At 38.7% G+C, this 11,121-nt stretch overlaps 1 protein-coding gene across 1 annotated transcript in view; it reads left to right on the top strand.

The window, feature by feature from the left end:
* The first annotated feature begins 2,083 nt into the window (after positions 1-2,083).
* The window catches only part of LOC112140824, a 40,438-nt gene continuing 31,400 nt past the window's right edge, over positions 2,084-11,121 (top strand). Inside the window, exon 1 of the mRNA XM_024263834.2 lies at positions 2,084-2,134. The gene's annotated coding sequence lies outside the window, so the exon portion shown is untranslated. The remainder of the gene's footprint in view (positions 2,135-11,121) is intronic.

An 11,121-nucleotide genomic window follows, 5' to 3' on the forward strand; every position in this document is an offset into this window, starting at 1 on the left:
TTCCATGCACTAAGGTAAATGCACACACACACTTTTTGGCTGTGTGTTTTTTAAGGCGGTGTTTTGATTACACACAATTCTTTTGTGCCGGGAATGTTTTCTGGCTCGCCCTTCCTCTTTGGTCCGTCAGTGTGGTTCTTCTTTAAAAAACAGTGAGGACCACTGATTTAAGTGACACATTCTGACCAACAAGAAGTCCTTCACTGATGGAGGGATCATCAAAGAGACGATGACCGTCGTGGTGGAATCATTATTCCAGGATCATCAAAATAAGACAGAGATTCTGTCCACCATTCCTGACGTCCAGCTTGGTCCAAACACTGTGGTGTGGAGGGTGAGAGATCTGTCTGCAGATGCTATCAGACAGCTAGAGTCACACCTGTAACAACTGATGGAGCAGCAGATATGATAGGATGTCACTCAGGATTCATCGCTCACTGCAAGAATGACCCAGACTTTCCTTTATTTCTGATCAATCATTGCATCATCCACCAGCAGGTTCTCTGTGGAAAGGTCATGGGATCTGGTTTTCATGACAGATGTAACAAAAATGAACAACCTGAACCAACTATTACAAGATGGAGACAGCAAATCAGAAACTAAAGATTTCATCTCTTCCTCTCAGTATCAAAGATGCTGTAAGTTCATTTAGGGACAGAAAAAGTTCTTCATGTCCAGTTCTGTAATGATGTACCAGACCATAAAATGACTAGAAACTGACTTTAGAACTTTCTGAAGAAACTCCAGAACTGAATCAGCTGAAACACTCAGACCAGAGATGTCATCATCAAAAACACAGAGACACAAAAATCTAATATTCTTGAAGTGGAGAGCTAGACTGGTTTAATGTTTATTACAGTTTTTCTCGATTGCTGAGACACTTTTCTTGAAAGCTGCTCTCTTTTTCTCTAAACTGTTAACACAAAACTCAATTTTCAAGCTACATTAACAAAACTTCAAACTCTTCTTGCAGAACCAAACTTCCACTTTGAAAACAGTTCAATCATTGATCAAAAATGAAACTTTGTTGTCAAATCATGCAAAAACCTGTGCATTCAAGAATTACACATTAAGAAAAAAACTGAAATCTTGTGCATTCGCACGTATCACTTGTAAAAACATTTGTGAACAAGTAAAAATTAAGTCCAAAAATAAACAGTTTCATTACTCAGGTACAGCATCATGTCTCTGTACAGTTTTTCATGAGTTCATTCAAATCAAAACAATGAAAAAAACAAATATATGTGGTACAAAAACAAAAGGACTAATTTCAAAGGAAAAATCACATGTCCTGTAGTAACAAATGTGAAAATGTAACAGACTTTTTTAATGTAGTACTCTGTGAATCTCACTTGTCTGAGTCTGATACTTGATGGTGTCTCATCTTTGGTTCAAGTTCATCAATGGTTGGGGTCAGGCTCTGAGCTGAGGAAATCCTCAGGATTGAGTAAAGGTGTTCATCAATCAGACGCTCCTATGTGATGTTTAGTTTAGCTCCATCAAATAGAACAGTTGTTCACATAGATACTGTATGTGCTGACAAATGTAGAGAGAATCTGAGCAGCTTGGATGTGCAGTTGGAGCATTTTGTCGGGATGAAATGTGCAAACTCAGCAGCAACCACTAATATTGTTCTTTCAGTGTGTCATTACACGTTACTCTTTCTGCTGAGTCAGCAAAGTTTCAATCTCCAGTAAGTCTTTATGGAAGAGATCAGTTCAGGTTTAGAAAATAACTTCTTACTGACAAACTGATGAAAAAAAGAATCTAGAAAAGCTGTTTGAAAAAACTGATGATTGTTTGACATTTTCCTCATCAGTTGAGTCGATTGTGTGATGATGATTGATCTCAAACTGATCTGTTTCAATAACGATCTTGTAAATCTGATCAAACTCTGTTTAGTTGCTGGAACTCCAGCTGTCATCACTGCTCCTGAACACACTTTTCTGTCTGATTTCAGGTTGAGGAGCTGCAGTTTGTCAGAGATCAGCTGTGAAGTTCTTGGTTCAGTTCTGAAGAACAACCCATCCAGACTGACAGAACTGGACCTGAGCGGGAACAACATCCAGGATTCAGGATTTCTTGATCTATGTGGGTTTCTGGAGAGTCCAGACTGCAGACTGCAGACTCTGAGGTCAGTAAATGACACTGGAAGATTTTCAGAACATTTTCTGGATCACAGCTTGGAGTCAGTTCAGCCGTCTGCTGAATTTCTCTACAACCTTTCCTTGATCCCATGACCTTTTCCAACAAGGTCTGGGAAAAGAGGAAAAGGAGACAGGAGGGAATGTTTCCACCATGTTGATGTGTCTCCTGTAGGGCTGGGCGATATGGGAATTTTCATATTGCGATATCTTTTTTTTCATTTTGTGCGATAACGATATTAAAAACGATATTAATCAAATAATCAAATAATCAAAGTAATCTTTATTGCAAAGAGCTTTAGGACTTCAGATTTTTACACCTTAACCCCCCCCCCCCCTATTAAATCTTAGTTAGTTCAAATTAAACTTTCTTTTTTTTGTATTAACTGTAGTATTTAAACTAACTGTGATTAACATTTAAATATTTCTAATAAATACTGTACATATACATAATGTACACAATAGTTAAACCATAACGGTGGTATGTTTTCAATAGGCTGTACAGAATTTCTGATTTATTTTAATCTGACTGCAGCAAGTTCATTTCAAATTAAAATTAAGTCTTAAAAACATTGTTCTAAAGCAGCAAATATATTGCAGTTATTTTTTTTATTTTCTGATTTCTTCTGAACATAAACTACAGGTACTGCTGTGCAGCAGAAGATAATAAAATGTAAACTTAATCTTATAATAAACAGTTCTGATAATAGATTTAATCATCATTTCACTCAGTCATCTGACATGTGTACATGTTGGAGGATTGATCAAACACATAAGATCTCTTAATTTAGTGTCATGTCAGGAGTCGTTAAAAACAAGTTTATTTTACTATTATTAGATCACCTCATTAAGAAATGAGCATAAACGGCACAAATGTAACTAACAAATTCATTATTGATACACAATAAAACAACAAATTATTCTAATTCGAAGCTCTATACAAAAGATTTTGGTTAATATTTTAACAAAACCCTCAAACTCTAAACTCCACAGCCACAATCGAGTCCCCGCCCCCCTGTAACGAGCATGCGCAGTCTCTCCTTCTCTCCTCTTTCAGCCTCGCGTGACACGTGACGCGCGGCAATAGACAGACTGTCTCCTTTTTCTTTTTTCATGGAGGTTCTCCTCTAAATCAGGTGTTTAAACTCCTGATTTTAAAGCGTGTCTTCTCTCCCTCACACTCTGTGGATCTGTCGGTAACAAACAGCTGCGGAAGAATAATCCGGTCGGACCGAACCATTTTCAATTTAGAGGAGGGGTGGTCCGGTGACGATGTTTCCAAAACAAAATATATAAACATCGTTACCTTGACATTAAGAATAAAAGTATTTGCGATTATATATTGGTTATTGGTTTACTGAAATAATGTTTTCTGTTGTGTCCTATTGTCATCATTCGGGGCCTCCGTGCCCCCCCTCTCAGTCTGGGCTCCTAGAATCAGCCGCTCCGTAAGAAGAAGAAGCGGGAGCTAATGGAACTGAGAGAGCAGAAGAAACACGGGAGAAACCCCCTCTTCCGGGGGTTTCTCCCGTGTTATTTAACACGCAAGTTTATCGCAATAGACTAATTTCACTATCGAAAAAAAGTAATATCGCAATAACGATAATTATCGTTTTATCGCCCAGCCCTTGTCTCCTGCTTTTCTGTCTCTTCTTTACTTCCTGTTTCTGCTTCACTGGAGATCTACTTCCAGAATATCTGGAAATGACTGATAGAAAACAAAGATTTACAAACACAAGCAGATCACTTTGATTATAAATTTAAAAATCTTCATGTTGGTTCTAAAAGGAGGAAATTTGAGGTGGATTTTTCCAAATAGCACAGAAAGAAACACCGGTAGCCTTGCCCAAGGACACAACAACATTTGGCTGGCGGGAGCCGGAATTGCCTATCCTTCGATCATTGGCTGACCCGCTCTACCACCTAAGCCACTGGCGCCCATAATATTGGTTCTTCGTTTTTGCTTTCAAGAATATTTTTGCATTTGCAGCACAAAGGTTTTTATATGCGTAGTGCCTCATCATACTCTCGCCCTATCTTTGATTTTCCGTTCAAAATTTTCTCTGTTTTACATTTGTGCCACCCCAAGCATCCTGCTGATTAAGGCCGGATCAAGGCATGAGCAAGGTGGGGCAATGCCCCCCTAAATGCCAAGACTGCCCCCCTCAAACGTGACGACATTCAAAAAGGAAAGTGCTCACTGCTCCATATACATGGATAGATGCTGCATCGCTTGTCGCCCCCTATTGGAGCTGACGTCTCAACGCACCGCCATCTTGATGAGGTCAAAGTGTGCCCGCAACCCTCCTGTTTCTAATAAGGAAGGTGAATTTATAACTAGAAATAAGCGTTCTATTATGCTTTTTAACAGAATCCGACACATAATATGGCAAAATAATAAGAAGAATTAATTTCGCAAGCAAAACAAGTTTGACTGTTCTTTTTAATTTTTATTTATTGGGCTTTTTTGTATGTTTTCTCTTTTCTGTGGTGCTGAGAAGACAAAAACCGCTGAAAGAAAAATAAATCCAACAAAATAAGACAAGTGTTATGCCATTTTAATTTAAAAAAATGAATATATTTTACATTTTAATACAAAAAAAAATAAATTTATTTTTAAAAGATTAATAACTAAAGCACATTGACAATATTGAGATAATCTAACTAGACATAGTTTTGCATATATATATATATATATATATATTTGTTTTTTATTTTAATAAATTAAAACATAAATAGGCAGAATAACTTTTTTTAGTCCTCCATGTGCAATTCAGTTTAAGCAGCTCTCCAGGATAAAACAAGTTTAAAACCGACATTGCTGTAACAACAGTGTGTGTATATGTTCCTTCTATGATTTAAAGGTTTATAGTATTTGGAATAAAATAAGGTCGTTTTTCTTGCCTGTAGAATAAAATAAACAGCCTGAGGCTGCATTTAAAAACCGTAGAAAAGGAAATGCTGACATCCACAGATCTAACTAAATTGGAATATTTAGTTGTGAATAAAATATGACTAAAATCCTTGAAAAATATATTTTTTTGCGCAACCTCTTGCAGGTGACAGCATTCTGTAGCTTCAGGGTAGTCCGTGTGGTGCAGCTGGATTTTATGGAACATAAACAATAAGACCTAAAATATTGTCTGTTAATCCTGAACTCTGTGATCTACTTCTTGAGTGAAAACACATTTCTGACCAGTTTCATCTCGAACAAACAGACTGACACATTTCTCTGTAGAGTTCTGATGCATCACATGATCTGCTGCTCTGACCTTCACTGTCCTCTGAGGACATCTCTGTTCTTCTGGTAAAGCAGATGGAAGCTCTGATCCATGGATGAAGGCACAGCAGCTGATGAACAGACACTTCACAGGACAGTTCTTATCTGACAATAAATTCAGAAATGTTTTTTTTTCATTTAACCTTTATTTATCCAGACAGGAAAGATTAAGAACATCATTCTGATTTGCATCTGTGGCATGACGAAAGGCAAGACCTTTGAGAAAAGAAAGAGAGGAGTTACAAGAACAAGAAATACAATTAAATAGAATCAAGAAAAAACACCATCTAAAAGTATAAAACCCTAAAATATTTACACTAACAGCAGCAATTATTTTTCAAATTGTTGCTAAGATGTGTTTAAAAATCCTCATGTGAAATAAAAGTGTCCAATCTGAGAGTTTCTGTAAATCCTTCCAGTCTGTGGCTGCAGCAGATTGAGAAGACACAGAACAGGTGAAGAGTTTGGGATTGTTAACAGATCAGTTCAGCAGAGCGGCTGTTGTCCACAGGAGAACACGAATGCTAAAGCTGCTTTAGATAAGATGGAGACAGACCAAGAAGAGTTTCAGAAATGAACAGCAGCCAATGAATTTTTCAACATGTGAATAATGAAGTCCAATTTACAGATAAGTAAAGAGTTCAGTTACCAAAGCAGCAGGTAGCTGAGGTCACATGACTGCAAGAAAACATAGAAATGAGGATGAGATCTTCCTCTGACATCAGAGCGGAGAGCATGTCTGCAGCTGACAGGGAGACAGTCACATCTGGTGCTGCATGTTTCCTGACCAACTTGGTGAGACACCACAGCGAACCATCAAACGGCGGGGAAAGCCCTGGAACTGCCCTATAGTTTTCAAAATAGATGTGCCTCTTTGTGTGTCTGTCCTGAGCGCAGCACGCGGGCGGCAGGAGAGATCCAACAGCTTCATTTGCAGCTTCACTTCTGCAGCTTGGAGCCTGAAGATGCTGAACTCTCGTTTGAGGAAAAGCGCGAGTGCAGGGACAGAAACTTAAATGCATCTGGTCGTGTTTTTAAACAGAAAAAAGTCCAGCAGCTTACTTAATGGGATGGTTATTTATTTTAAAAACCGCTGAACAGGTTTCTCACCTGAGACGGTCAATAGACTGCGCAGCACGCGCTCTCCAGACAGAGCTGTGACGTCACCGCAATGCTCCTTTTTTAGTGAATCAAATAAAAAAAATACTTGTTCTCATTCATCGTCGTGTTTTTAATGACTTATCGCGTGAGTTGGGTTGTGCTTTATCGCAAAATGATGATTTAATGGAAACAGGGTCATTTAGAAACATTGCTTTTTTCAAAATTCCTTGAATTTCGATAAAGTTTTGCGCAAATGTGTAATGGAAACACAGCTAGTACTGACGTGTATTCATTAATTGTCGCAAAAAGTGACGTTTAAAAACGTAAATTACCGGTTATTCATGTCCACACGCAGACGCAAAACCGGAGTTTTCCAAAATCTTCACTTTGGCTGGAGTTTTCCAAAAGCACCGTTTTCAGTGACTTAAATATTCGGTTTCGTGTGGATGATAGGCCGAAACGTATAAAAATATATTCGTTTTAGCAGATACCCGCCTAAGTGTGGACAAGGCGTTACAGCCAGACAAAACTTTACGCACAGGTGACACCTGTTTGGACAACTCCCACATCAGAAACTCGTCACTGATGAACGGGGGAACGTTAGACAGCGTGATCTTAGTCGCTGGCAGAGAGAGCGGCATGACAGGTTCAAACACGCCATTGATAGAGATACCTTTCTCAACTAGCGTGTTCACCTGCTCAACCCTCTCCACAAACAAAACGACCGCTCCACTCATTCTGGGAGCAGATTTAACTGATGGATAAACTGCACCCACGGCCAGAGCCCCCTCCTCCACGCTGTGGAGAGAACTGGTGCAAGTTTTACCTCCATGTTTTCTGGTAAGCGAAGTGAGAGCCATGGCGTCCAGCACGCCACCAGCTCCACACCCACCACCAGAACAAACCCTCAGAAACCCCCCCAAAAAACCCAACAAACCCCCAAAATTAACCCCCAAAACACAACATAAACCTAATACCAACACCAATGTGAAAAAGGAAAGAAAAGAAATCAGAAAAAGACAAACAAAACCACAAACTCTTCAGCTCCTTCAACCACACTCCTTCCACAAGGAAGAAGAAGAAGAAGTAGATTAGTGATTTTAAAATGCCCTTTATTGGACCATTCTAATATTTACAAAATAACCCACATGATAAAAAAGAAAAGAATTAATGATGACATGAACTCTGGGGTTCAAAAGGAGAAAAGGAGTTCCCCATCAGCATTCACATGACACAAAACTTTTTCTACAGCCCAGGTTTCTGAGAATTCCTCCAGCCTTTCAGTCACTTTAAAATAAGCGTATTCCACACGTAACCATGATCTTAAAACAGCACAAAACATCTGTTTAACATCAACACATCCCTCAGAGTTTGCCTGATTACGTCTGGTGAGCCAGATTGCAATTTTAGCCGTAGCAAACAGGAAATTCAACCGTTGATTTCTTTTTCTTTTTGCATTTGAAAATACAGGCCCGTGCACAAAGAGGGGGAGAGAAAACACCTCTCCCAACCCGAGACACCATGTAGTCAGAATGCTGAAAAGAGAAACCAAGCAGTTGCACTGTGCAAACAAGTGTGGCAGAGTTTCAGTCTGGTCACAGAAGTCACAGCGTTCTGATTGTGTTGGATCAAACCGTGCCTTGTATCTGTTTGTGGCTACACATCCATGCACAATCCTCCACTGGAGATCAGCTGCACGCTTTTCAACAGGGAACGTGTACAGGGACTTCCAGCGTCCTCTTGGAGTCGTACTGGAGCGAACAGCCCAGCCCACCTCGATGCTTCCAGCTCTGTCAAGGACTTGAAGTGTCTTATTTTGATGCAGAGGGTGTAAGCAGTCTTCCTGTGCAGCAGGGCCGTGCAGAGACATTTGGAGGGGCAGGTTCTCAAATTAAAAAAAAAAGGGCACATGGAACAAAAATTTGAAGCACCGTACAATAATACCTTACAATATATGGTGCTGATTCATGATCTGCCCTTAATTATTATACATTAGTAAAAATAATAAAATATTATATGAAATAATGTGTCTTAATTGCATTTGTACATATTCATTTTTTGAATAGCCCATATTTACAAAACACAGATTGCTAGCTTCAAGGAGACAAACTACGATTCAAAATTAACCGACACTCTAACCAAATAATGCTAGATTTCTTATCTAAAAATTCATGTAGGCTAATCTAAGCTCTCTTTTGTGAGCTCCACCAGTGATACTTCCGCTTTGAAAGACTTGATACAGAGTCGAGCTATCTGCTCGAGCAGAACATCTCTACTAATAACTAAATACATAAAAGCGTCAAAGGATACATATTATAAATAATTAAAAGAAAAAACTCAAAAGAATAAATAGCTAAACCAGAACATTAAAATAAGTACACAAAAAGCAATATATATATATATATATATATAGACTAAGCCAAGCAAACTTTAAAGCAAATTAAAAAAATGACTCAAAGTAAGTAATTAATAAATAAAAAAAAGATGTTCTAAAAAAGACCGCAAAAGATAAGCAGACAGACTTCTTGTAAGGACGAGGCAGAGGCGTGTGGATCTATATGCAAATTGTTTAATAGCGAGAAGCAAGAGTTGGATGAGCAGAGTCGGAGTCAAAAACAGGCCAAGGTCAGGACGCAGGGACGAGGCGGAGAATGAGATAAACAGGCAGGAGGTCAAAACACGAGTAGGCAAAAACGAAGAATACTTAGACGGAACGTGAGGAAGAACGATTCAAGACTACGCAAAGAAGCTAGTCAGCGGGAGGAATATAAACAGTCTGGGAGATGACGTGATGAGAAACAGCAGAGAGAACCGGAACTGGAGACTGGTGCATGATGGGAGGAGGAGCTAGTATTCGGGCGAGAGCTCTCTCTGGTGGTCGGAGGAGAGCATGACAGCCTTAGTCTTGACACTTGTGATCTGGATGTCAGCTCAGATCTTCATGGACAGAACTTCCTCCAAAATCCTGATTCTTTCTCCTTCCAGTTCACCAAAGACTCTTTTAGCTAATTCTCCAATGTTTATTGACTGTGCTGTGATCAATACATTCAATCATTGGTTTCTCAGAGCAGAGTTCTTATAAAATAATGAAAGCTAACATCAAAATGCTCTTTCATTGATTTACAATCCTTTCCAACTGCGGTCAAATGAGCCGCCGTTCACATTTCCGTGGTCACATCAAGAAGCTCCGTGGAGTCTGGTGGAGATTTTCCAGCGTTCTCAGTCCTGCTACCGTAAGTATTGGATGAAACTCACACCAAAAATCCAGTGATGCTGATTTGACCACAGAAATGTGAACGGCGGCTCATTTGACTGCAGTCAATGTGAAGATACCATCTTCTCTTCTCCAGAACCTGAACTAGACACGCTAGGAACAGATGAGGGTTTAGTGCATGTGCAGCAGAACTGTTGTGATGGAAAGACGATCATTCATTCAAACAGAGTCTGTCCAAGACAGTTTGATTGGCAGATTTAAAAGGAGAAATACTCGTAAATGTAAAAAACAAAATTATTTCTTATTACATTTGTTGTGTTCCATAAGAAAAATGCCACAAATTCATGTTAAAAAACTCAAAAATCATGATTATCATCGGAGGGGGACATTTTAGGGGCTTAGGGGGACTTTACACCCGAGCCTCTCAGTATATCCAGCTCTTCCTCTCAGTATCAAAGATGCTGGAAGTTCATTCAGGGCCAGAAAAAGTTCTTCATGTTCACAGATATTGTGATGTCTGTCCAAGCTGGTAGAAGAGTTTTCAAACAGATGGAAGTTCTAAATCTCCACAATGATGTTCAGATCAAATCTCTGCAGCATTCTCAGCACTTCTGGAGTTTAGTGCAGCCAGAAAATGATCCAAATCTCCACCAGGCTGCTCTGAAAATGGCAGCATTAATTGGGTGGACATTTCTTTGTGAATCTTCCTTTTCTGACATGAATGTCATGAAGTTCAGAACCAGACGGACAGATTAACATTTAAATGACTCCATCAGAGTAAACCTCAGTGGATCCACTCCAGCTTACAGCTCTGGTTGAATCTATGCAGGACCAGACTTCTCACTGACAGAATCTGATGTGAAAGTTTTCAACACAAAACGTCTTTTGTTTTAACTTCACCGTTTTCAGTTGTTCGATGTGAACATTTAAAATATAAATCAAATCAACTAAACATAAGTAGATCTCCAGCTGTTTCATTATTTAAAGTTTCTCAGTGAGCATAAAAGGTTGGAGACTCCTGCATTAGATGAAGTCCACATGCAGACTAAATCAGTGTTAGAATGGAGTTCTATGGAGAAAAAAACTGTAATGATGTAATTACTATAGTCTTTATGCATCAGAAACAACTTCTACGAATCAGCAAATTTCTTTCATTGAAAATTCATCATCTATAAAATATCTGATATTTTTCTTTTTTTTAAGTACATTTCTTGTAGACTCCTTTAATGTAAAGAAAAAAAAAATATATATATATATATATATATATATATATTTAGTAAACCAGCTTAGAAGAAGAAGCTTAGAAATTTCAAAAATTTTAAAGAAAGTGGTTTACATTCAGTTGTAGTCCTTTTCAACCCTGAACGATGTCCTGGAGAAGT

Source organism: Oryzias melastigma, unplaced genomic scaffold (assembly GCF_002922805.2).
Source record: "Oryzias melastigma strain HK-1 unplaced genomic scaffold, ASM292280v2 sc00216, whole genome shotgun sequence".
In the NCBI taxonomy this organism is placed as follows: Eukaryota; Metazoa; Chordata; class Actinopteri; order Beloniformes; family Adrianichthyidae; genus Oryzias; species Oryzias melastigma.